Source organism: Xenopus laevis, chromosome 9_10L (assembly GCF_017654675.1).
Source record: "Xenopus laevis strain J_2021 chromosome 9_10L, Xenopus_laevis_v10.1, whole genome shotgun sequence".
Classification (NCBI taxonomy): Eukaryota; Metazoa; Chordata; class Amphibia; order Anura; family Pipidae; genus Xenopus; species Xenopus laevis.
Window position 1 is genome coordinate 34740625 of NC_054387.1, and position 27974 is coordinate 34768598.

Genomic DNA, 27974 nt, shown 5'->3' on the forward strand with positions numbered 1-27974 from the left:
GGGCCCTTATTTAAACCCTGAACTGGCTTCTCTCTTACCAGTTCATAGGTCTCCATAACTGCTGGACTCCCGGTCTATGTTCCTGAGTTCCAGGTTCCAGTCTGATCCTGATCCTGGGCTCTCTCCCATGCTGGTATTACCCAGTTCAGGTTCTTGTTTCCCTTACTTTCTAGTGTATGCCTCTCCCTGGACTTTTGTTTAACCCTTTCCCTGCCAGCCGTTTTGTCCTAGATGCGAACATCTACTGCCAAGCAGTTTTTAGATATTTTGCACTCTTTCACTTTAAGGGCCTTTCCTGGGGTGGTCTTTTAGTTAACCCAGGAAAACAATATATTGTTTTTTTCAGGACAACCTGAACTTTCACAATATGCAAGAATTTTGGTGTAATTCTACTTCTCTAAAAAAATATTGGATTCTAAGTGTCAAATAAAATGAAAAAAATCATGTTGCACGAAGAACAATCACATATATCAGAAACATCATTCATTTTACGTACGAGAACACAGCTGATTTAGAAAGGTCTATGTCTCCTGAACGCGACAATACCAAATATATATAGTTTTATGGAGATTTCTCACTTGTATAGCTCAAAATCTACAAGCAGTACACAACCAAATTTCCAAAGCAACACTCCCCAAACGGCATACTTTTGATTTCAAGGCCAAACATTCCACTAACAGTAGGTTTACCCAAGAAAACTACCCATTACTAGAAAGAACAGATTCTGGTGAATCAAAAATGGGTAGAAATATCTTTGTACTCCAAACCACCAAGTTGCAATTGTTTCCTAAAGTTATAGTGTTTTATAGAAATTGGTGAATTTTTTGAAAAATGACCTCAAAGCTTCCACTCTACAGCAACATATCTCCCACACATCATTAGGTATCAATGTAAAACACCCCAAATATAAAATCCTGGGTCCACTGAACAGTTTGATGCCCAATATGAATAGATGTACCCAAGCACGTGGCATAGGAGGCCCCAAAAGGAAGACCCCCCGTTTGTTCTGTAATTTCAGATACTGCAAAATCAACACATTTACATCGTTTTGGGGGCGGCAAAGGTAGAAAACAGTACGTTCACCCCAGAAAACCATATATTTTCGGAAAGTACACATTCCCCTGAATCTAAATTGGGTATGCATGTCTTTCTACGCCAAAGTACCAAGCCGCAAATCATTCCTAAATTTGGTGATTTTGGGGACATTTCCAAAAATGACTTCAAAATTTCGACCCTGCAGCATCGTATTACCCACATACTTTTAGGTATCAAGACAAATCACCCCAAATATGAAAGCCTGGGGTCCTCTGAACAGTTTGATGCCCAATATGTATAGGTGTACCCAAGCACGTGGCGTATAGGGGCCCCAAAACGAAGACCCCCATATGGTCTGTCATTTCAGGTACTGCAAAATCAACACATTTACATTGTTTTGAGGGGGCAAATGTAGAAAAAAGTAAGTTCACCCCAGAAAACCATATATTTTCGGAAAGTACACATTCCCACGGATCGAAATTGGGTATGCATGTCTTTGTACTCCAAAGTACCAAGCCGCAAACCATTCCTAAATTTGGTGATTTTGGGGACATTTCCAAAAATGACTTCAAAATTTCGACCCTGCAGCATCGTATTACCCACATACTTTTAGGTATCAAGACAAATCACCCCAAATATGAAAGCCTGGGGTCCTCTGAACAGTTTGATGCCCAATATGTATAGGTGTACCCAAGCATGTGGCATATAGGGGCCCTAAAAGGAAGACCCCCATATAGTCTGACATTTCAGGTACTGCAAAATCAACACATTTACATTGTTTTGGGGGGGCAAAAGTAGAAAACAGTAAGTTCACCCCAGAAAACCATATATTTTCGGAAAGTACACATTCCCACGAATTCAAATTGGGTATGCATGTCTTTCTACGCCAAAGTACCAAGCCGCAAATCATTCCTAAATTTGGTGATTTTGGTGACATTTCCAAAAATCACCTCAAAATATCTACCCTGCAGCATCGTATTACCCACATACTTTTAGGTATCAAGAGAAATCACCCCAAATATGAAAGCCTAGGGTCCTCTGAACAGTTTGATGCCCAATATGTATAGGTGTACCCAAGCACGTGGCATACAGGGGCCCCAAAAGGAAGACCCCCATATAGTCTGTCATTTCAGGTACTGCAAAATCAACACATTTACATCGTTAGGGGGGGGGGGCAAAAGTAGAAAACAGTAAGTTCACCCCAGAAAACCATATATTTTCGGAAAGTACACATTCCAACGAATCCAAATTGGGTATGCATGTCTTTCTACGCCAAAGTACCAAGCCGCAAACCATTCCTAAATTTGGTGCTTTAGGTGACATTTCCAAAAATCACCTCAAAATATCTACCCTGCAGCATCGTATTACCCACATACTTTTAGGTATCAAGACAAATCACCCCAAATATGAAAGCCTAGGGTCCTCTGAACAGTTTGATGCCCGATATGTATAGGTGTACCCAAGCACGTGGCATACAGGGGCCCCAAAAGGAAGACCCCCATATAGTCTGTCATTTCAGGTACTGCAAAATCAACACATTTACATCGATTTGGGGGGGGCAAAAGTAGAAAACAGTAAGTTCACCCCAGAAAACCATATATTTTCGGAAAGTACACATTCCAACGAATCCAAATTGGGTATGCATGTCTTTCTACGCCAAAGTACCAAGCCGCAAATCATTCCTAAATTTGGTGATTTAGGTGACATTTCCAAAAATCACCTCAAAATATCTACCCTGCAGCATCTTATTACACACATACTTTTAGGTATCAAGACAAATCACCCCAAATATGAAAGCCTAGGGTCCTCTGAACAGTTTGATGCCCAATATGTATAGGTGCACCCAAGCATGTGGCATATAGGGGCCCTAAAATGAAGACCCCCATATAGTCTGTCATTTCAGGTACTGCAAAATCAACACATTTACATCGATTTGGGGGGGGCAAAAGTAGAAAACAGTAAGTTCACCCCAGAAAACCATATATTTTCGGAAAGTACACATTCCAACGAATCCAAATTGGGTATGCATGTCTTTCTACGCCAAAGTACCAAGCCGCAAATCATTCCTAAATTTGGTGATTTAGGTGACATTTCCAAAAATCACCTCAAAATATCTACCCTGCAGCATCGTATTACACACATACTTTTAGGTATCAAGACAAATCACCCCAAATATGAAAGCCTAGGGTCCTCTGAACAGTTTGATGCCCAATATGTATAGGTGTACCCAAGCATGTGGCATATAGGGGCCCTAAAATGAAGACCCCCATATAGTCTGTCATTTCAGGTACTGCAAAATCAACACATTTACATCGATTTGGGGGGGGCAAAAGTAGAAAACAGTAAGTTCACCCCAGAAAACCATATATTTTCGGAAAGTACACATTCCAACGAATCCAAATTGGGTATGCATGTCTTTCTACGCCAAAGTACCAAGCCGCAAATCATTCCTAAATTTGGTGATTTAGGTGACATTTCCAAAAATCACCTCAAAATATCTACTCTGCAGCATCGTATTACCCACATACTTTTAGGTATCAAGAGAAATCATCCCAAATATGAAAGCCTAGGGTCCTCTGAACAGTTTGATGCCCAATATGTATAGGTGTACCCAAGCACGTGGCATATAGGGGCCCTAAAAGGAAGACCCCCCCTTGTATGTTCTGTCATTTCAGGTACTGCAAAATCAACACATTTACATCGTTTTGGGGGGGGCAAAGGTAGCAAAAAGTAAGTTCACCCCAGAAAACCATATATTTTCGGAAAGTACACATTCCCACGAATCTAAATTGGGTATGCATGTCTTTCTACTACAAAGTACCAAGCCGCAAACCATTCCTAAATTTGGTGATTTTGGGGACATTTCCAAAAATGACTTCAAAATTTCGACCCTGCAGCATCGTATTACCCACATACTTTTAGGTATCAAGACAAATCACCCCAAATATGAAAGCCTGGGGTCCTCTGAACAGTTTGATGCCCAATATGTATAGGTGTACCCAAGCACGTGGCGTATAGGGGCCCCAAAACGAAGACCCCCATATGGTCTGTCATTTCAGGTACTGCAAAATCAACACATTTACATTGTTTTGAGGGGGGCAAATGTAGAAAAAAGTAAGTTCACCCCAGAAAACCATATATTTTCGGAAAGTACACATTCCCACGGATCTAAATTGGGTATGCATGTCTTTGTACTCCAAAGTACCAAGCCGCAAACCATTCCTAAATTTGGTGATTTTGGGGACATTTCCAAAAATGACTTCAAAATTTCGACCCTGCAGCATCGTATTACCCACATACTTTTAGGTATCAAGACAAATCACCCCAAATATGAAAGCCTGGGGTCCTCTGAACAGTTTGATGCCCAATATGTATAGGTGTACCCAAGCACGTGGCGTATAGGGGCCCCAAAACGAAGACCCCCATATGGTCTGTCATTTCAGGTACTGCAAAATCAACACATTTACATTGTTTTGAGGGGGGAAAATGTAGAAAAAAGTAAGTTCACCCCAGAAAACCATATATTTTCGGAAAGTACACATTCCCACGGATCTAAATTGGGTATGCATGTCTTTGTACTCCAAAGTACCAAGCCGCAAACCATTCCTAAATTTGGTGATTTTGGGGACATTTCCAAAAATGACTTCAAAATTTCGACCCTGCAGCATTGTATTACCCACATACTTTTAGGTATCAAGACAAATCACCCCAAATATGAAAGCCTGGGGTCCTCTGAACAGTTTGATGCCCAATATGTATAGGTGTACCCAAGCACGTGGCGTATAGGGGCCCCAAAACAAAGACCCCCATATGGTCTGTCATTTCAGGTACTGCAAAATCAACACATTTACATTGTTTTGGGGGGGGCAAAGGTAGAAAAAAGTGCGTTCACCCCATAAAACCATATATTTTGGAAAGTACACATTCCTGCGAATCCAAATTGGGTATGCATGTCTTTGTACTCCAAAGTACCAAGTCGCAAGCCTTTCCTAAATTTGGCGATAAAAGCAACTGTTTTTACATTTCTGAAAATCGCCTAAAAATATTGCAATTGGCCGCATTTATCTCACCCAATTTCTTACATACAATTGTAAAACACCATAAATATTGATGCCAAGGGTCTACTGAACAGTTTGATGCCCAATATGCATAGATATACCAAGGCAGCTGGCATGTGCGGACCCCAAATAAAAATAGTGAATATGAGTTTTCTCCGCTGCCCATTCGCCTTCTGTGAACATAGACCCTTGACTTCATATTATTTGCCTCAAGACCCTCCTAACAGCAATGACCCCCCAAAACCATACATTTTTGGAAAGTACACATTCTGCCGATTCCAACAAAGATAACGACGTCTTTCTACACGAAACTACCAAACTGCAAAGCTTTTCTAAACATATAGGTTTTTACAACATTTCTGAAAATCGCCTAAAAATGTTGCAGTTTGCCGCATTTATCGGACACAATGTTTTACGTACAAAGAAAAATCTCTCTAAATATGGACGTCAGAGGTCTAATAAATAGTTTGATGCCCAATATGTATAGATTTACCAAAGTATGTGTTGTGTATGGACCCCAAATGAAAAACGTAACTATGAATTTTCACGCTAGCCAACTAAGCTGCAGAAAAGAGAACCCTAACTGTACGTTATGTGCCGTAAGACCCCCAAACTGTAAAAAGACCCCCAGAAACCCATATATTTTTGGAAAGCACATATTTTGGCGGATCAAACTAAGTAAAATCTATCTTTCTATACCAAAGCACCAAACAGCAAAACGATACTAAAGATACATAGGGAACAATAATGCAGGGATAAAATTGCAATAAAACCACAAAAATAGCGTAAATCAATGAAATAACAAAATAATTGTTCTGACAGCGTAATTAGTGGCCGAAATCGATTATCCAATAGTCACGCTGCCAAAATAACACGTTTTTAGGCAAAAAAAACAAAAGATAACAGTATAATGAATTCGTAAAAAAAAAAAAAAACACCTGTTTGTGTATACATATTTGTGCACTAATAAAAGTTATCTGAGTGTGCAAATACATGTAAATAAGTGTAAATAAGTGTAAATAACTGTACAAAAGGGACCAAGTGTGCTAAAATTAAAAAAAAAAAATTTAAAAAAATTCCAATCTTTACTAAAATGCATAAATGTACTGTAAGTATGTGTAGGTGCAGGTAAGTGTGTAAAAAAACGTGCACTTACCGTTTTTGGAGCAGGAGAATCGCTGTCTTCTTTGGAGGAGTCCTGGCAGCGTGTCTGCAGAGTTGCTGCGCAGCAGGAAGTGCGTGGGCGGCTCTGCAGGCAGGAAGAAGGTGAGTGTAGTAGCAGACGCTCCATGCGATGCGTCTGCTACTTTGAAGTCGGATCTGCGACAATCGAGTCGCAGATCCGACTTGACAGCCCCCCAGCCTCGTTGCCTAGGGGGCTGTCTTCTCTCCCCACTCTCTGCGGAGGCGGCAAAAGCCGCCGAAGCAGAGAGAGCGCTCAGCTGCTAAAGAACGTACAATGTACGTTCTTGGCAGCCTGAGCATTTGCCTGCCAGCACGTACGCCGTACGTGCTTGGCAGGCAAAGGGTTAAACTTATGAGTCAGTAAGTTTGTTAATTTTGTTATCTGGCCTAATTCGGTACTATGGTACTCATTCACTTTATGTTGGCTAAATAAACGCTCTTATTGCAAGCATCCTTCTAGTCTCCTTGCCAGTCTACTTCCTCCTGGTTTATATTTTAAATATTAACCCAGTGGCTCTTCTGGTCATTCCAATGTGAGGTTTGAGCTACTGGGCGTAACAAATTAATTGGAATGTGTGGGACATTGTTCCAGATTTGGATTACTACACTTTACCATCTCAGTGCTGTCTAAATGGGCGTGTTCACATCCAGCCCGTGACCTGCTCTGTCTGCTTACCTTGTGTAAACTTTAAAAGGTATCACTACAGAGATTAACTGGCCCCTGCATTGTTTACAACTCAAATTCAGACTGTAAAGTTCAAAACTGTAACCCCCCTGCATTGTTCACACCTGTGACACCGCTATTATTCACACCCGTAAAGCCCTGTATTGTTCACACCTTAGACCCAGACAATTACTGTCCACATTGTTCACCTGTTCTCATCTCATCAAACTGCTGGAGGGGCACCAGCATTGTCACTGTATGTAACACAGTATGAACTGTTCATCTTAGAGTGATCCTGATCGGTTTCCCTGTCTCCTGCTCTATTCTGCCTGCTCTATGCTCCTTGTGTGTGTGTCATACTCTGCCTGTCCTATGCTCTTTTTGTGCTATACTCTGCCTGCCCTATGCTGCCTATTTATGCCATACTCTGCCTGCCCTATGCTGCCTATTTATGCCATACTCTGCCTGCCCTATGCTCCCTGTGTGTGCCATACTCTGCCTGCCCTATGCTCCCTGTGTGTCCCATACTCTGCCTGCCCTATGCTCCCTGTGTGTGTCATACTCTGCCAGCCCCATGTTCCCTGTGTGTGCCATACTCTGCCTGCCCTATGCTCCTTGTGTGTGTTATACTCTGTCTGCCCTATGCTCTTTGTGTGCCATACTCTGTCTGCCCTATGCTCCTTATGTGTGCCATACTATAGTGTCTGTGCCATACTCTGCCTGCCCTATTCTTCCTGTTGTGTGCCATGCTTTGCCTGGTGGAAGTGAACCTGGTGGGGGTTTTTTAGGATTTGGAAATACTTGTTAGGGGGCCCCCAAGGTAAGGGTTGCTGTGCTATCTACAGGGGAGGAGGATGAGGCATATGGATTTAAGGCTATGTCTTAATATGACGTAATAACCCTGTTTTACATATGAGTAATGAGTGATATCCCTGTAGTGAACACCAACCATTTCGTTTTTTGTGTGCTACCACCATTAATGTGGATATGGACTTCAGTCTTGTGGTAACATGGGTGGTGTTTAAAGCGGGTGTGGTTTAAAAACAGGGAGTGGTCAACACTGGCTTTCATTATTGGTTCTCCACGATGTAGGCCAGAAAAATTCCATCCCTTGGTACCACAGATGTTGCTATAAGAGATTGAGGGATAAGTAAACCTTTATATTAAGTGAATGTAAAATTGATGAGTGGTATGCTAAGCATTTTTTTAATGTTTTAAATTCCAAGATATTAAAGGATACATGCACTGGTAATATGAATTTTGTTACAACAGCACCACCTGCTGGTCTGTTTCTGACCAAGTCAAGGAAGTTGTCAGGACACCTCGTCTGATGTTCTTCTCCTTTGAAAAAGGTTTAGAAGTTTTTCATAAGCAGAAGGATATTGTAAGTTCGAACTGACCTTTGATATACTCAAATTTTGCAACAAAGGGTACTTTATTTATTATAATGCACAAGTTTCAGAGTCATGTGACAGAAATTACATCACTAAAAATGATTATAACCAGTGATATCACTAAGCACCATTTATAAGGATATAATACACAAAAGCCATGAATATCTTGTAAATTATATCCTTATAAACGGTGAGTTCTGATGTCATCAGTTATAAACGGTGAGTTCTGATGTCATTTCTGTCACATGACTCACTGAAATTTGTGTATTATAATTAATAAAGTACCCCCAGTTGTAAAATATGAGGCTATTAGAAGTTACCTTTAAGTTCCACGACGTTCGGCCTCGTGTTTTTATATGGTCATGAAACTCCTCGGTAACTTATAATATCCTTAAAATACACAAAAGCCATGAATATCTTGTATCTTGAGTTCTGATGTCATCAGTTATAAACGGTGAGTTCTGATGTCATTTCTGTCATATGACTCATAGAAACTTGTACATTATCATACATAAAGTACCCCCAGTTGCAAAATATGAGGACATTAGAAGTTACCTCGGAGTTCCATGACCTGTATAAAAACACTCTGCCTTGTGTTTTTATATGGTCATGAAACTCCTCAATGACTTATAATATCCTTATATTTTACAATAGGGGGTACTTTATTCACTATATAATACACAAGAGCCATGAATATCCTGTAAATTATAGAGGAAGTTCATTTGCTTTTCATAGTGGGTGGTGTACAGATTCTCTGGAGTCCTTCTGCTTTTATTAGAATCTGTGCACCCCTCCACTATGAAAATCGGAGGGAATTTAAGTCACAGAATGTAACTGGGATGTCCTAGACCCTGACTCCCCTGCCCTGAAGATCCTGGGTGGGCAGCAGGCCGGGTACAGTGGGTCCCACTAGGGCTATTTCAGGAAGGCTGTGACCTTAATTTAAAGAAGAAAATATATGTAATGGAAAGATGTCCTTCCAGCAACCCCCTAGTTCTGTGTGCATATTTTCTACCAATTCTTTCAGCTGAACCGGATCGAGGGTAATAACCATCTTTTTATTCCTTCCTTTCCTGTCCGTATTATACATTGGTAGGAGTGTCCTTCCCTGATGGAGATTGGATATAGCCAACAAACGGCTAACAGAAGCTAGAGGGGTCACCTGACCTGACTTACTCACAGCAGTTTCTTTTCTGTAATTGGGACAGGGTTGGATTTGGCCAGCAGGACACCAGGTAAAAACCCGATGGGCCCCCCAGACCCGCACCCGCCTACAACCTGATCTGTTCCATAATCGTGGCTGGTGAAGGGTGCCTCACAAAGGTAGGGGCGACCGGAGGGTGAGGTTGAGGGCCCTGTGGCGGAAGTCCTGATGTGCCATGGGGCTGACGCTGAATTGCGATGTGTAGTTGATCAGCTGGTTGCTTTCTATGTGATCCCAGACTTATGCTACATAATTATACAGACAGAATTGTGGAAGAAATTCACTTGTAGGCTCTTCTACTGTGTTGGTTGTTGAACTGCAAATGACTGAAAGGCAGTTTTCTGCGAATTGTGGTTTTTGAGGGTTTCTGAGAGTTGAAGCTCCATCACAGCTGGACAGAGTTATGGATATGGCTGCTGGGTAGTTGTTGTAGTATAGGGAGCAGTGTGCCATACTGTTTACCCTATACTACCTGCGTGTGCCATAATCTGCCTGCCCTATGCTCCCTGTGTGTGCCATACTCCACTTGCCCTATGCTCCTTGTGTGAGCCATACTCTGCCCTCCCTATGCTACCTGTCTGTGCCATACATTGCCTGCCTATGCTACGTGTGCAATATTCTCCCTGCTTTATGTTCCGTGTGTGCAATACTCTTTCATGTGCTGCCTGTGTGTGTGCACCATACTCTGCCTGCCCTATGCTCCCTGTGTGTGCCATACTCTGCCTGCCCTATGCTCCCTGTGTGTGCCATACTCTGCCTGCCCTATGCTCCCTGTGTGTGCGCGCCATACTGGCTACCCAATACTCCCTGTGTGTGCCATTTGCTTTCCCTATGGTCTTTGTGTGTGCCATACTTTGCCTGCCCTATTCTCCCTGTGTGTAACATACTCCGCCTGCCCTATGCTCCCTGTTTGTGACATACTCTGTGCTCCCTATGCTACCTGTGTGTTCCATACTCTGCCTGCCTATGCTCTGTATGCCATACTCTGCCTATGCTCCCTACAGGGAGAAGAGTATGTGTGTCATACTTTGCCTGCCCTATGTTCTCTGTGTGTGTCATACACTGCCTTCCACATGCTCCCTGTGTTTGCCATACTCTGATTATCCTATGCTCTTGTGTGTGTCATACTCTGCCTGCCTATACTACCTGTGTGTGCCATACTCTGCCTGTCCTATACTACCTGTGTGTGCCATACTCTGCCTGTCCTATGCTACATTTGTGTGACATACTCTGCTTGCCCTATTTTCCCTGTGTGTGCCATACTTTGCCTGTCCTATGCTCCCTGTATGTGCCATACTCTGCCTGCCCTATGCTCCCTGTATGTGCCATACTCTGCCTGCCTTATGCTCCCTGTATGTGCCATACTCTGCTTGCCCTATTTTCCCTGTGTCTGCCATACTCTGCCTGTCTATGCTCCCTGTGTGTGCCATACTCTGCCTGTCCTATGCTCCCTGTGTCTGCCATACTCTGCTTGTCCTATTTTCCCTATGCTCCCTGTGTCTGCCATACTCTGCTTGTCCTATGCTCCCTTTATGTGCCATACTCTGCCTGCCTATGCTCCCTTTATGTGCCATACTCTGCCTGCCTATGCTCCCTGTATGTGCCATACTCTGTCCTCCCTATGCCACCTGTTTATGCGGTGTTCGGGTAAACTTGCTTTCTTTGTGCGCTAAAGGACGTCATCAAAGTTGGTGCGAAATTTGAATAGTTAAAAGTCAATTGCTTTATTCCCATTGCCCAATGTAAAGGTCTATTCCTATAGTTCCTGGGATCGGATTCATGTTCCTAACCCTTGTCATTCTGTTGCCTGTAGTGACCTCAGCCTGTATTTGACTATTCCTTGGATTCCGATTTGTACCTTCCTCGTGTTTGGTTTGACCCTGGCCTGTGACCCATACCTTGCTTCTATTTTCTGAATTGGTACTGTGTTGCCTGTCTGGTATTGACCTTGCCTGTACATGCCTTGCTGACTGCTCCTACATCTTCTTTGCTTACATTTGGTTCCCCTGCTTGCCCAGAAAGCTCTCCCTGGTTCTCCCATAATAAGACCTGGCGGCATCTGAGCAGCAGAGGGCTCCACCCGAAGCCAAATGTGGCTGCTATAGGAAGGAGAGTGGGCAGTGGCCAGAACCTTGAAGTTAGCTCTTGTTTTGGGATACCTTTCGTTACAGTACGTTGGGCCCAAAAAACATGGATGCCACCGGAGCAGCTTCTACGTCCGTTACTACTGAAAACATTCTGGCTGGTCTTCTCCAGTGACTTGGAGAACAAGAGGCCAAGCAGGATCAAATTGCTCAGTGTCTCCAAGGACTCTCAGCTAGGCTGAATACTATCCAACAACAAACAATTGCTCCTGCTTCAGCTCCATTCCTGGCAAGCAGACAGCTATCTTCTCCCTCTGGTAGCTCTATTATTGAACATAAAATCCCCTTTTCTTAAAGGTTCTCCCGGGATTGGAGCAAGTTTTTTGACTTCCAAGAGGCATGTAAACTCCATTTTGGGGTTTTATCCTATTCTTCTTTTAAATTTTGTGATCACCCTACTTAAAGAGGATCCTCCATTATGGACCTTCAGCTGATCCAACCCCCCCCTCTCTCTCTCTCTAGAGAGAGAGGGGCTATGGGCATTATTTATGATTATCCCGACCATGCCACCTCTGCCAATGCAGCCATCCGAAATCTCAGGCAAGGCATACGGCAGGTCGATTATTGTACAGAATTTCACAGATGTGCAGTAAAGACAAGCTATTGTGATACTAAGCTCTATAGTTAGTATAGGTGTGGGTATATAGAGCCAATTCTCATGGTGGGGTTTTCTGTGGCTATAAAGGATAGCCTAGTTAATTTTCCCACACCGTCCTCCCTAGACTCCCTCATGGATCTGACTATCCAGATTGATAGAATGCATAGGGAGAGATGCCAAGAGGATATCCCAAGAGATGCCTTCGTAAATCCCTTTCCAGAGTTGGCACCTAAGCCTCTCCTTTCTGCCCCCAGGCCCATTGAAGAACCCATGCAACTGGGTTCTACCCAGTTATCCATAGAAGAAAGGGGTCATAGGTGGGCTAACGGCTTGTGTCTTTATTGTGGGGATGAGGGCCATATACCTCTCCTAAGAAGCCGGGAAATGACACAGCCTAAACAGCTCTGGGGAGTCCTTTTTGGGTCATGTTTCTTCTCCCCAACAACTTTCATCTCGGTTATTCATTCTTAAATTGGATAAGGATTGCACTGAGATTCCAGCCTTTCCTGATTCAAGGGTAGCTTGGAATTTCCTTGATAGTAGCTTTGTGCTTAAGCATGGTATACCCTCAAAACTAGGGATGGCTGAATTTGACCCGTTTCACTACGCCAAAGGCGTAGTGAAACAAGGCGAAAAAATGTGTCCATCCCCAACCTCAGTCAAATTGTTGACTATACATGCCAATCCTCTTGGGGATGGGTTGGTTTCTTCTCAGTTTGAAAGACTAGTTTTGTCTGTAGGGGATCACTCTGAAGAGATTTTATTCTATATCATCCATTGTCCTGTGATTGGAGGTCTTCCCTGGTTACAGGGACACAACCCTCAAATGAATTGGGTCACGGGCAAGTTGCTACATTGTGGCACAGACTGTGAGCCTTCCTGTTAAAAAAGCACCCCAGTATTGGCTGCAACTTTCCTTAAAGGGTCACCCGCTATTTATGCCTCCTATAATGATGTGTGAAACCCTGCCTCCACACAGACCCTACGACTGTGCCATTGATTTAATTCCAGATTCCTTCCTCCTCAGGGTAAAACATACCCTCTCTCCCTGAATCCAAGGCTATGGAGGAGTATATCAATGAAAATATGAAAGGGTTCATAAGGCCCTCTTTGTCTCCTGCAGGAGCTGGCTTTCTTTGTTGAAAAGAAGGATGGGTGTTTAATACCATGTATTGACTACAGAGGGTTGAATAAGATCACAATCAAAAATAGTTATCCCCGTCCTTTGATTTCTGAACTCATTGATGAGTTAAGGGCGCCATAATTTTTGCTAAGCTTGATCTTAGGGGTGCTTATAACAATTTGAACCAGGGAAGGGGGACAAATAAAAGACGGCCTTTTAACACTCGGGACAGGTATTATGAGTACTTAGTAATGCCTTTTGCCTTATGTAACATGCCAGCTGTCTTCCAAGAATTTGTAAATTACATTTTCTATGATCTTCTAGGCCGGTACATTGTGGTCTACCTGGATAACATATTAATCGATTCCTCTAATCTGATTGACCAACGTGTCCAGTACAGGCAGTGATACGTAGGCTAAGGCAAAATCAGCTATTTGCTAAACTCAAAGTCTGTTTTTGAGGTCTCCTCTGTGAATTTTCTAGGGTATATCATTTCTGAAGAGAGTCTAGAGATGGAGCCAACCAATGTCCAGACCACCTTAGATTGGGCACAACCCTTATCTCTCCATGTCATTCATAGATTCTTAGGGTTTGCCAATTGTTATAGGCAATTTATTAAGAATGTTTCCACTGTAGTGGCTACCATCTCCACCCTTACAAAGAAAGATTCTAACCCTAGCATCTGTCCCACAGTGGCTATTAAATGGGCTTTTGAGGAATGGAGATATCTTCTTGAAGGTACTCGGCATGTGATTACAGTCTTTACTGATCATAAAAATCATTGAATCTGCTTAGCGCCTAAATCCCAGACAAGCCAGATGGACATTGTTCTTTACCCACTTAAATTTCTTTTTAACATACAGGCCAGGAGAAAAGATCGCTAAAGAAGATGCCCTCCCTAGAAGTTTTGTCTCCAGTCCTAAATAGGAAATTGTACCTGACTTTATTGTACCTAAAGAAGTCATTGCGGCCGCCCTCAGTCCAGATCTATTTTCATCATTGTCTGAAGCCCAGGTTGATTCCCCTCCTTATAAAACCTTGGGTAAACTTTTTGTAAAAGAAAACCTTTGGGGAGGCGGTCTTGTCTAAAATCCACGATTTTAAAGGAGAAGGAAAACTACGGAGGCGTTTTATTGCCAATAGATTAGCTGCAATAGTGCAAGCTAGAATGCTATATTTATTCTGTACAATGTTTTACCATACCTGAGTAAAAAGCTCTATAAACTCTGTTTAGGATAGGAGCTGCAGTATTAACATGGTGTGACATCATTTCCTGCCTGAGTCTCTCCCTGCTCTGGGCTCAGATTACAGTAGAGAAGGGAGGGGGAAGAGGAGCAAACTGAGCATGCTCTTGCCCAGGGCAATGAGGTTTAAGATGAAGGCAGGAAGTCTGATACAGATGCCCATGTGTACACAATAGAAGGAAAGAAATGCTGTATTTCTTTTGACAGGGGACTCAGAGCAGCACCACTTTGGGGGTTTACTGGTATATTTAGATGGACCTTTCTGATAAGGCTTACTTAGTTTTAACCTTTCCTTCTCCTTTAAAGTATCGGGACACCCGGGTCATAGTAAAATCTGTTCTCTTTTGTCTCATATGCTTTGGTAGCCAACATTGAGACAGGATGTTGGTAACTATATTGAATCCTACCCGGTTTGTCAACGCTCTTAACCTTCCAGGTCTTTACCTTAAGGTCTGCTACAGCCTCTTCCTATTCCTGAAAGGCCATGGATTCATATCACTATGGATTTCATTGTGGAATTACCTCCCTCTAAAGGGAATACTGTAATCTGGGTGGTAGTGGATCAATTTAGCAAAATATCTCATTTCATTCCCTTTCCCGCCCTCTCCTCTGCCAAGTGACTTGCTGAACTCTTTTTGTCTAATATAGTCAAATTTCATCAGACTCCATTGAATATTATTCTGACAGAGGGGTTCAGTTTGTGTCTAAATTCTGCCTTTTGCTCTGTCATGGGTATGGATTTGTCTTTCTATTCTGCATACCACCCTCAGACTAATGGGCAGACTGAAAGAACGATCACATTTTCTTCCATGGGCTGAGTCCGCTTTCGGTAACGCCACACACTAGTGATGGGCGAATTTGTGCCGTTTCGCTTCGCCGAAAAATTCGCAAAACGGCGCCGGCGTCTCGTTTTCGACGCCGGCGCCCGTTTTTTTCGACGCTGGCGCCCGTTTTTGGCGCCGGCGTCCGTTTTTCGGAAAAAAATTTTTGACGCCGGCAAATTTTCGCGGGCGTTTCGCGAATTCGCGCCTGGCGAATAAATTCGCCCATCACTACCACACACTCCCGCCAGACCCGGGCCTAGGGCAGCATTAATTAAGGGGCGGCATGCCTCCCAGCCACACAGGCGTACTCTGTCTGCCCTATGCTCTTTGTGTGTGCCATGCTTTGCCTGCAGGAAGTGAACCTGGTTAGGATTTGGAAATACTTGTTAGGGGTCCCCAAGGTGGGGGTTGCTGTGCTATCTACAAGGGAGGAGGATGAGGCATATGGATTTAAGGGTATGTCTTAATAAAGCTTGGCACCACAGAAGTTGGACAGCATTGCTATAAGAGATTAAAGGATAAGTAAACCTTTAAAATAAGTGTCAAATTAATGGCATGCTAAGCATTTTTGTAATTTACATTCATTATTTTCTTTTTTAATTCCAAGCTATTAAAGGTTACATGCACTGTTAATATTAATTTTGTTAATTTTGTTACAACAGTACCATCTGCTGGTCAGTTTCTGACCATTCTGACCATGAAGTAGTTGAGGATAAGTTGTCAGGATAAAGAAAGAGGTCTGGTCTGATTTTCTTCTTTTACTATGCAGAAGAACATCAGACTAGAGTTTATATAGTGAATAAAGTACCCCCTATTGTAAAATATAAGGATATTTAAAGTCCGAGGTGGCTTCTCATATCCTCATATTTTGCAACAGGGGGTACTTTATTTATTATAATACACAATTTTTAGTTAGTCATGTGACAGAAATGAGATCACTAAGCAATGATTATAACTAATGACATCACTAAGCATCGTTTATAAGGTGGCTGGGTACACTGGGTCCCACTAGGGATTTCAGGAAGGCTGTCACCTTAATTTAAGGAAGAAAACATGTGCATGGAAAGATGTCCTTCCTGCAACCCCCTAGCTTTTTGTGCATGTTTGCTCCTCATTCTTTCAGCTGAATCTAATCAAGGGTTATAACCATCTTTTTATTCCTTTCCCTCCAGTATTACACATTGGTAGGAGTGTTCTTCCCTGATGGAGATTGGATATAGCCAATGAACAGCTAACAGCACCTAGAGAGGTCACCTGACCTGAAGTTTCTTTTCTGTAATTGGGACAGGGTTGGATTTGGCCAGCAGGACACCAGGTAAAAACCCACTGGGTCCCCCAGACCCGCACCCGCCTACAACCTGCTCTGCTTCTTGATCATGCTCCTCAGCCCAGATTGCTGCTGCAACTACATGGCTGGGGCAGGAGGCCTCACAGAGGTAGGGGTGACCAGAGGGTGAGATTGGGGGCCCTGTGACGGAAGTTCTGGTGGGCCTTTGGGCTGATGCTGAATTGGGACGTGTAGTAGATCAGCTGGTTGCTTTCTTTGTGATCCCGACTCATGCTACATAATTATACAGAAGAATTGGGGTAGAAATTCAGTTGTAGGCACTTCCACTGCTGTGGTTGTTGAACTGCAAATGACTAGGGCAGTTTTTTGTGAGTTGTTTCTGGGAGTTGTAGTTCCATGACAGCTGGACAGAGTTATATATATTGCAGTTGGGTAGTAGTTGTAGTGTATTTCTGTCTGGGACCTTTCATAAGTTTTAAATGTGAGGTAATTCTATGGACACATTAGCAGCCCTTTGGCACATGAATTGCTCATAATAATTCAGTACCTTCCACTCCAACTCTAGGCCATTATCTGCCCCTATTAATATAAAAAGTCCTTAAATTTGGCTTCATTCCAGTAACTTAAAATGACCAATCGTAAGACAGTATTTACTGGCGTCCTGCTTGACAGCAAACAACTGATTGGATGCTTTGGTTTAACTCTCCCTGGTGCAAACTTTAGCACTTTAGTTTGGTTCCCCCCACAGTTCATGGAGAGCTCTCAGCTGTGAGTTTTCCAATTAAGAGCAGATCTGCAGACTGTACACACACACTGGGGACTGACAGTCTCATGTCTGGGTTTTCAGCAGGGACCAACTGGGTCAGGTAAGGTTCTGGCTTTTCTTTGTTTCTCTATGATTTTTCTATGAGTCACAGGCAAGGGAAACCTCTCCAGGTGCTGAATTACAACTTCCCGCACCCTGATGGCCAATTTTTAATTGGCTTTTTAGTTCAGCTACAACTGAATAAACTCCATTTACTCTCACCTGCTTATATACTGGTGTTTGTTACCTATACAGTATACTCGTGTCACCAAACCCCCCCCCTGCACAATAAATGCCGGTGCCTCCTGGAAGATCAGGCTGGTATAACAGTCCTGCCAGAGTGCTAATGAGCTGGTTACATATAGTGGGATTATTATTTATTATACTGTGTGTTATAATGTTGTCATTTAAAGAGGTTTGGCACCATAAAAATCTTTTTGGAGGGCCACATTTACCCCGGGTGCTCCTGTTGGACAGATCTGCTTTAGACTATACTAAACTAGTAGCCATCACCTAAAATAGATTTTAATGGGCACAGTAAGCTGCTATTTGAAGTCTGTTTAACTTGCACCACTGAGTGCTACTCAGTTCTCTCTATAACTCAGCCTGCAGCCTTGTGCCTTTATATGGTCAAAGAACTCCTCAGTGTCTTCTAATATTCTTATAATTTACAGTAGGGGGTAAGTTATCCCTTATAATTCATGAGTGATACTCAGAGTTCACTGTATAACTCAGCCTGCAGCCTTGTGCCTTTATATGGTCACAGAACCCCTCAGTGACTTCTAATATCCTTATCATTTACAGTAGGTGGTACATTATCCCTTATAATACATGAGGGATACTCCGAGTTCCCTGTATAAGTAGCAGGGGCTAGTTATGACCTGCACTTTACACAGGGCTTGAATATAACCCCCCCCCCCATTCTTTTTTAAAACCAGTCTCCATGTCTTATCAACTTCATAATTATCTCATCCAAATACCAGGGCTTTTCATGGGATTGGGGGAAACCCGAACAACAAGAACTAGGAACCCTGTTTTTCTTTCTCTGTGGGGATTGTAGCAGGATATACAGCAGCTATGGTGACCTTTAGGGGATGCTGGGAGCTGTAGAGTAAGCAGGCTGAGACTGACCTATCAGATTCCAGATCAGTTGCTCCATGACAACCCAGTAGGTTGGGTGGGAAGTCTGAGTGTATAATTGTGGAGGTGTTTTTTTTGTAAGGACAGCTGTGACAATTAAAAAAAGATGTTTTTTAGGGTTTGAATTCGTTTATTGGGGCTATGCAATAAAAGGTTCAAACTTTATTACAGGTCTAGTAACCCATAGCAACCAATCAACAGACAGCACTTGTCACCTGATTGTTTGCTATGAGTCTGGTCAAACTGTGGGACTTATTACACATGGGGGATGAGTTTGTGGCTGGGTGTAGGGGTGCTTCTTCTCATAGGAATGTGCAGGACTGATGCTTATACCAAGTTCAGAATGTACAGCCCAATCTGCTTATTTACATGTGGCCACAGTCTGCTAAATTTAAAATCTATGATCATCATAAAATGGGCGGGAGCTGCTGGTGTTGGAAGGAAAATATGATGTGATTGGTGTGGCTGAAACATGGCTGAATGAGTCGCATGACTGGGCAGTAAATATCAGTGGCTATACTTTGTTTCGGAGGGACAGAGGCAATAGAAAAGGAGGAGGGGTATGTCTGTATGTTAGGCAGGATTTAAAAGCTCATATAAAGGAGGAGGTTATGTTAGAAAATGAGGGGGCAGAAGTCGTATGGGTGGAGTTCTTCACCAATTGTAAAGAATCCAGCAAAGTAATTGTAGGAGTATGCTATAGACCCCCTAATGTAAGTGAGGAGGAAGAGACAAAGCTCCTAATGCAAATAGAAAGGGCTGCTAGTTTAGGTAAAGTAATGATAATGGGGGATTTTAATTACCCAGATATTGACTGGAGCAACGGTACTGCTAGATCAGTTAATGGGAACAAGTTTATAAACTTATTGCGCGACAATTTTTTAGCACAGGTTGTTGAGGAGCCTACCAGAAAAAATGCTATTCTTGATTTAGTGATCTCAAATGACCCAGAACTTATAGCAAATGTGCAAGTCATTGAACCCCTGGGTAATAGTGACCATAATGTTATATATTTTAATGTCTGTTGCAAAAAACAAAAATATACTGGGGCAACAAAAACCATGAATTTTGGAAAAGCTAATTTTAGTGCCTTGAGGGCTGCCCTACAGAGCATTGATTGGGGCATTAGGTTTTCAGCTAAAAACACAGAACACAAATGGTTGTCCTTTAGGGCTAGTCCACACGGGGAGATAGCGAAGCGTTTGCGGTCGCGGCGACAAAGCGCCGCGACAGTCGCCGCGACCGGCGCAGGCGACAGTTTTGTATGGGCGCCTATGTAAAAATGCCTGTGCTAACCACACGAGGCGATGCGCTTTTCAACAGTCGCCTGAAAAAGCCTGGCGAGGCATTTTCAGGCGACTGTTGAAAAGCGCATCGCCTCGTGTGGTTAGCACAGGCGTTTTTACATAGGCGCCCATACAAAACTGTCGCCTGCGCCGGTTGCGGCGACTGTCGCGGCGCTTTGTCGCCGCGACCGCAAACGCGTCGCTATCTCCCCGTGTGGAATAGCCTTTAAAATGATATTAAATCATTACTGTTCTCAATTTATTCCCTTAAAGACTAAACGTAGAAGCTCTAAGAATCATCCTGTGTGGCTTAATACAGAAGTAAAGAAGTTAATGGGAAAGAAGAGAAAGGCATTTAAAAACTACAAATCTGTAGGGACAGAAGCTGCATTTAATGAATATAAACACTGTAATAAATGTTATAAATCAGCAATCCGGAAGGCTAAGAAAAGAAATGAAGAGTTAATTGTGGTGGAGGTGAAAACTAACCCTAAAAAGTTTTTAAATATATTAATAGTAAAAAGATGCAGGTTGAGAGTGTTAAAAAATGATACCAGTATGATTGTAACAGATACAGATAAGGCAAATGTGTTAAATCAGTTCTTTTCTTCAGTGTATACAATAGAGGAGTCTGGGTTCACAGGCTCACTTAATAACTGCACGAATGGTTCAGCTCAATCTAGTCAGTGGCTGACTCAGAATATGATTCAAAAAGCTTTAATACAAATTAATGTAAACAAGGCTCCAGGGCCTGATGGCATACACCACCGGGTTCTAAGAGAGCTTAGTTCAGTTTTAGATCAGCCCTTATTTCTGATTTTCTCAGATTCACTGTCATCTGGTATGGTGCCTATGGATTGGAGAAAAGCTGATGTTATTCCAATATTTAAAAAGGGATTACGATCTCAGCCTGGCAATTATAGGCCAGTAAGCTTGACATCTGTGGTGGGCAAATTATTTGAAGGCTTGTTAAGGGATCACATTCAAAATTTTGTCCTAATGAATGGCATTATGAGCAACAATCAGCATGGCTTTATGAAGGATAGGTCATGTCAGACGAATTTGATTGCATTTTATGATGTGGTAAGTAAGATGCTGGACAGTGGGGGGGCAGTAGATGTGATCTATTTGGATTTTGCCAAAGCGTTTGATACTGTGCCCCACAAACGACTGCTTTCTAAACTAAGGTCTGTTGGGTTTAATGAAGTCGTTTGCACGTGGATAGGAAACTGGCTACAGGATCGGGTACAGAGGGTGGTTGTTAATGGGACATTCTCTACTTGGAGTAAGGTTCTTAGTGGGGTCCCCCAGGGCTCAGTATTGGGTCCACTTTTATTTAACTTGTTCATTAATGACTTAGGGGAGGGTGTTGAAAGTAATGTATCAGTGTTTGCAGATGACACAATTATCCAGCCCAATTAATTCCATCCAGGATGTGGCATCCTTGCAACACGATCAATGGCAAATGAGATTCAATGTTGATAAATGTAAAGTCATGCATCTGGGATGTAAAAATATCCAAGCCACTTATACCCTTAATGGGACTGCACTAGGCAAATCCATTATGGAAAAGGACCTTGGAGTCCTTGTAGATGATAAACTTGGCTGTAGCAAGCAATGCCAGTCGGCAGCATCAAGGGCAAATAAGGTCTTGAGCTGTATTAAAAGGGGCATAGAGTCAAGGGAGGAGGGGGTCATTCTTCCACTTTATAGAGCACTGGTAAGACCCCATCTAGAATATGCCGTACAGTTTTGGTCTCCCATCACTCAAACAGGACATTATTGTATTAGAGAGGGTACAGAGAAGGGCAACTAAGCTGGTAAAAGGTATTGAAAATCTCAGCTATGAGGAAAGACTGGCCAAATTGGGGATGTTCACGCTGGAGAAGAGGCGCTTAAGGGGTGATATGATGACTATGTATAAATATATAAGGGGATCATATAATAATCTCTCTAATGCTTTATTTACAAGTAGGTCTTTCCAGCTGACACGAGGTCATCCATTCCGATTAGAAGAAAAGAGGTTCCGCCTAAATATTCGGAAAGGGGTTTTTTACAGTGAGAGCTGTGAAGATGTGGAATTCTCTCCCTGAATCAGTTGTACAGGCTGATACATTAGATAGCTTTAAGAAGGGGTTGGATGGCTTTTTAGCAAGTGAGGGAATACAGGGTTATGGGAAATAGCTCATAGTCCAAGTTGATCCAGGGACTAGTCTGATTGCCATTTTGGAGTCGGGAAGGAATTTTTTCCCCTCTAAGGCAAATTGGAGAGGCTTCAGATGGGTTTTTTGCCTTCCTCTGGATCAACTGGCAGATAGGTAGTTAATAAAAAAAGGTTGAACTCGATGGACATGTGTCTTTTTTTCAACCTTACTTATTATGTTACTATGTTACTGGCCAAGCTGGTAAAATACTGTCCAGGGGGGCACCCTAGTTGGCCACAAATGTCTGTGAGGCCTTAGTGTAGCTTTGAATCCTTTAAACTGTAGTTGTTGCCCATATACTGTAACAGACATTTACCTTTCAGTTCGTTAGTGTTATATGAAAATATTTTATTCTTAAAGTTCATATGGTTCTGCACTTCTACCATTGTTGGGACTCACAACATGTTTAATACCAGTGTATTAAACAGGACATATAGGGGACCCTGAGACTGTACTGAAAATGTTTAAGGAAAAGTATAGTCTTTCTGAGAAGGAAAGGCTCAGTTATTTGCAGATTAGTTGATAATAGAACAAAAACACAACTACGTCATCATCCGTTTTATAAAGGTTTATTACAGTTGGTTGAAGACATTAAACTAAATAATATTTCATGGATCTCATTACATCTTTTAAAGTCAGTCTCCAAAGATATGGATCCACTAGAGAACTCGAGTAAAAAATGGTCTTCATTTTTGGGGAACTAATGTTTCTTCCAGGGAACTAATGCACTCTTTCCAAAATTTTAGAAAGAATATATGTTCTGAATCTTGGAGAGACCAGCATTTCCGGCTCATTCATTTAGGTTATGGCTTATTGTTCCAAAACTGTGATGGCTCTCAGAAGATTTCTTTTTGCCCAAAATGTAAAGAGCAGAATGTTGATTTCTTTCATTATATCTGGGATTGTCCGTTTATTAGAAACCTATGGGAAAAAATAAAAGGTTTTATTAAAAAATCGATTAATTTAGATGTTTCTTTAAATCCTCAATATGCTCTAGTAGATGTGAAAGACTTTTTTCAGGTATCTTACAATGGTTCTTCTATTAATATCTCAGATGAAATATTATCTTTTTGTTGGTTAGTTATGGCAGCTACTCGGAAATCTATATTCTTGTACTGGATAAAAGAGAACCCCCTTTCTTTGAAGGACGTGCTGTCTTATCTATTTAACTTATGTATTCAAGAGGTAATTAGATTTAGAATGGATGATCTTCTCCAAAGAAATAGATTAAGGAATAGATGGTCTCTTTATATCTCATCTTTAGAGGCTGATAAGAGGTCATTTATCCTTAATCTTATGGGACAAGATTCATGCTAATGATACGTTAAAAGAGATATTTAATGCCTTAATTCACAAAAATGTTTCTCCATGTATTTTTGCATTGTCAGATTTTAATTTGTAAGGAGAGAATATCAGGTCTATTTATCTAACTTAATTTTATTTTACTTTATTATTATTATTCTAAAATTTTATTATTTTATGTTATTTGTATTTCCCCTTTTTCTTTCTTTCTTTATTTATTTATTTAGTTTTCTTTCATGTCAAATGTTTTTACCGTTATGCTTATGAATATTTCTTTTGCTCCTTGTTGAAACACTGTATGTTTATCATATTGTCATATTCTTGTATTTTATTGAAAATCTCAATAAAAAGAATTTCAAAAGAAAGAGACTGTACTGAGATTGTAAAGGGGCCACCAGTGATTGTGGGCATCCCTTCCAATACAATACACATGCAGGGCCTTTGCTGCCAAAAATAGACATATTCACACCCAAGTGCAATGAACTCAAATATACTCTATTGATAAGCAACCTCCTGCAGGGAGGCAGCCTTATGACCAGGGCTCTGGTTGTCCACAAAGGATGATATTAGTACAATATTTATGACTTCCTCGAGGGCCCCTGACCTAGAGTCCTACAGCGGGTCGGGTACCCGCGGGTTACTCGCTAAGACCTGCGGTACCCTGCGGGTTGCAGGTAGAGGTTTCGGAAGCTGATGTAGACACGGATAGGCTGTTCTCCGGGTTTGCCGGTCGGGTCATGGGTTTTCTCAATAGAGAGTTTTACTACTTTTTTTCTGAGCACTTCCTGTTTTACTCCTTTTTTTCTGATCACACCTACTTCTAATGATGTCCCTTCCGGTTTACACTTGACAGCACTTCCTGTTTCTTGATGGTCAGCGGATCGGGTTGCGGATAAGGTACTTGCAGGTCCAAACGGGTAAGTATGGGGGTTGTGGGTGCGGGTCGCAGTTTGGGTTTAACAAATTGGTTCCGCACAGGACTGACCCACTGGAATACATGCATTGAGCGCAGTTAGCTGTTGCAGGGAGGTCCTCCTTCCCCTCTTTTTTTTCTGCCGTGACTGCACATACAGTGCGGAAGCTTCCACTGTAGGCCCTCTCTAACTAAACCGACATGCTCAAATCCCTGATACTGGCGCACAATTGCCCAGGGGCCCTATCCCCACCTAATCACTCCTCCTTGGGACAACAAGCTATTTGTGCACACTAGCCCTTTCTAACTCCTGGTGTGAACTTATTTGCCACTACTATCCGCAAGGTCAGGGGTCTCCACCCGTGAGCCACATTCAAATGTAAAAAGAGTTGGGGCGACACAAGCATTAAAAAGTCCCTTGGGGTGCCAAATAAGGGCTGTGATTGGCTATTTGCTAGCCCCTATGTGGACTGGCAGCCTACATGAGGCTCTACTTGGCACTATACTTAATTTTTATGCAATTAAAACTTGCCTCCAAGCCTGGAATTCAAAAATAAGCCCCTGCTTTGAGGACACTGAGAGCAACAAAGGGTTGGTGAGCAACATGTTGCTCACGAGCTACTGGTTGTGGTGGATCACTGCGCTAGGTAGTGCTGGCAGTACTAACCTCCCTGTAGGTCTGGCCACATAGGTCTGGATGCTGCCTCTTAATCAGGGTTGCCAGGTCTAATTTTCAAAAACAGCCAAAAGTCGGCTACAAAACAGCCCAAAACTATCCAAGAGGCACTTCAAAAGCAGCCCAAAAATAGCATAATAGGTGCAGTGAAAAAAAGGTCTAAACAATAAATGGATATATGTATAAATATGCCTTGCTTCAATTTTTACTCTTTGGCAAATTTTTCCACGAAGCAAAATGGGACAGAGTCACCTGTCACCAGGGACATTATTACAGATGAGGGCCCAGGAGGTATAGGGGCCCAATAAGGCCCTAATACATATACAATTTAAATAAATATTTGTAAAACAGGTCAACCTCTAGACATTTTGGTGGCCAGCAGATTTTTGCCCAAAAATTGTCTGAAATGAAATGACCAGAAAACACGAGAATGCTTAAGAGCGACAGGAGACTTGAAGCCCAAAATCTGGTAACTCCCCACTTCTACACAAGTCAGTCCCATTACATGCCAGGTATTGTAGTCTTACATTAAACTTGGCAGCTGGTAAATTGTTAAACAAAAACTACATTACCCAACATGCATTGGGAGATGCAGGCTCTGCCCATTAGGGCAAGAAACAACTTTGGCTGAACCAGACAAGAAACAACAAACCAGCCAAAGGCTCAAAAAGTAGCCCAAATCCATACCTTGGCTTGTTTGTACTTTCAAAACCCGCCTGGGCTTTAAATTAGTAGCCCGGTTCCCCTACAGAAAGAAAAGAGAAAACCTTAGGCGTTGGCGCCACCTGCTGTATGAACTGGCATCTTACCGTATCCATTTATAGTAAAATATATTTAACCTCTTTACAGATACTCAAGACCAAAACTGCTTATAAAGAGAGCGCGGAGGATGACTTATGATTTTGTCCTATCCCCAGTAAACCCCCTGCCAAGAAACTGCACATGGTACTTGTTGTTCTCTGCACTGCTGGTGCCGACTACACAGACCATTATGGGGAATGGAGCCTTGGTTGCAGGATATCCAACTGCTGTTAATTAAGGTAATGTCACTCATTTCATACTCTTGTGGGTCTATGTGCAGAAAATGTTACTTATTTAATTTCTAATTTTTTATATTTGCACATTCAACTAATTTTTTGTATGCTACACCTGTGAAGTCAATTAATTAATTATGCACGTTTGTAGGTGAGGCTCTCTGTGCTGTGAGCTCCGCCATTGATGCCTTCTATATTCTGGCAGTTGCATATATTACCTGTTTAATTTTGGGAGTGTTTTGTTTATGGGGAGAGGGGGTCTGAATGTGTGAATAAAAAAGATATTTTGGGCGGTGTTAATTGATTTATTGGGGTTCTCTAATAAAAGGCACAAATGTTGTTCTAGGCCTAGTAACCCATGGCAACCAATCAAAACTCCCATGGGAACCTGTAACGTGCACACGTGCTGCGTTGTATGTGACTGTGATTCAGCATATGTGTAGGACAGGACTACTTGCAAGTTGTATGACATAGCAGTAATTATATTCTCAAAGTTAAAATGAGATATATGTGGGGCGCCCAGGTGCCAGATTGTATTTGCAATTCATTTTAAATGGTAGAATGCTGCTTAGTTTTACTGAGCAACAGCTATAAAATAAGGTAGGACTGACCTTGTTATACTCAACCAGAGAACTTCTATGAACCCAACAGGCTAATATAACCTTTAATCCTGTCCCTCTGCAGGGTCAAGAGCAAGACTGATCACCAAGTAGAAAATAGCCATTTAATGGCGAGTTCACCAAATTAACGAGCAAGGCTGATTGATCGTAATGAAGTTGTGCTCAGGGAGAGCAATAATGAAACCAGTACAAACAGACTCGCTTTGGCTTTTTCCCCAGGGGCATTCGCACAAAATGACAAGGAGCAGGTAGTGATTCCCCTGCGAAGAAACTGCACGTGGTACTTGTTGTTCTCTGCACTGCTGGTGCCGACTACGCAGACTATTGTGGGAAATGGAACCTTGGTTACAGAATATCTAACTGCTGTTAATTAAGGCAATGTCACGCATTTCATTTGTTTTATTATGCAATGTTTGTATTTGGGTTTACATTCCTTTCAATGCAAATTAGTCTGGCCTCCATGGAGCGACTGGGCATGATCAAGTCTGGATAAACTGACCAACCACCATTTTCTTGGGATAGTTTCAGCAGACTCCTGGGGTTCCATTGTCCTGCTTGGACAGAGATTTAGTCTGCTGATGATTCAGTGTTTGTTTGGGGGCACTGGACAACTCATAGCAGGACATCCAGCATTTAGATTCACAAGCTTACTTTTCAGGTGTGCACGCCAGTTGATGTGTCCACCTTCACATCCTTGTAGCAAATTTCCAAAGTAGATAGCAGCACTCCCATGTAACATTAAAATCGCCTTTATTTCAAGATATTCATCTGGCACAGCAACGTTTTGGACCACCTGGTCCTTTTTCAAGCAGAGTCTGTCAGAGTGCTGCTATCTACTTTGGAAATTGGCACTGGACAACTCCCCAAGTGACAGGGCTGCACCTATTTTTGTTTCCCCTTTAGAACCAGACCAGCAAAATGCAATTTGTTAGTGTGAATGTGAGAACAAGCAGATGGATTAGATATTCCTTGTTATGTGCTGTCCAGACAAAGGTTCGTTTTCATATTTCTAAATAAATGCACACTTGGAGCAACTATATGTGGGTGTTAGGGACCTGTTTGGGGCACAGATACCTTTAATGAAAGGCCACAAAAAACTTGAATAAATATTCCCTTTAGCATTTTATTCTATGTCTTCCAATATCTGTCATGCCTGGTAATGTCCTGCACCTTTGTGCTGGGACTATACTTTCCCACTGTTGCCATAGCCAATACTCTGTTCTTCTGTTACAG

General features: G+C 42.2%; 1 long non-coding RNA gene across 4 annotated transcripts; it reads left to right on the forward strand.

The window, feature by feature from the left end:
- LOC108701026 lies at positions 1–27867 on the forward strand. 4 transcript variants are annotated; one of them, XR_005964151.1, is made up of 5 exons: positions 1–149; positions 16646–16788; positions 24352–24415; positions 25937–26127; positions 26806–27867. It is a non-coding gene; the product is annotated as an uncharacterized LOC108701026 (long non-coding RNA). The 4 variants fall into 4 exon arrangements; XR_005964150.1 differs by having other exon boundaries at positions 4–133; XR_005964152.1 differs by lacking the exon at positions 1–149 and adding an exon at positions 8233–8326.
- The last annotated feature ends 107 nt before the right edge of the window (positions 27868–27974 follow it).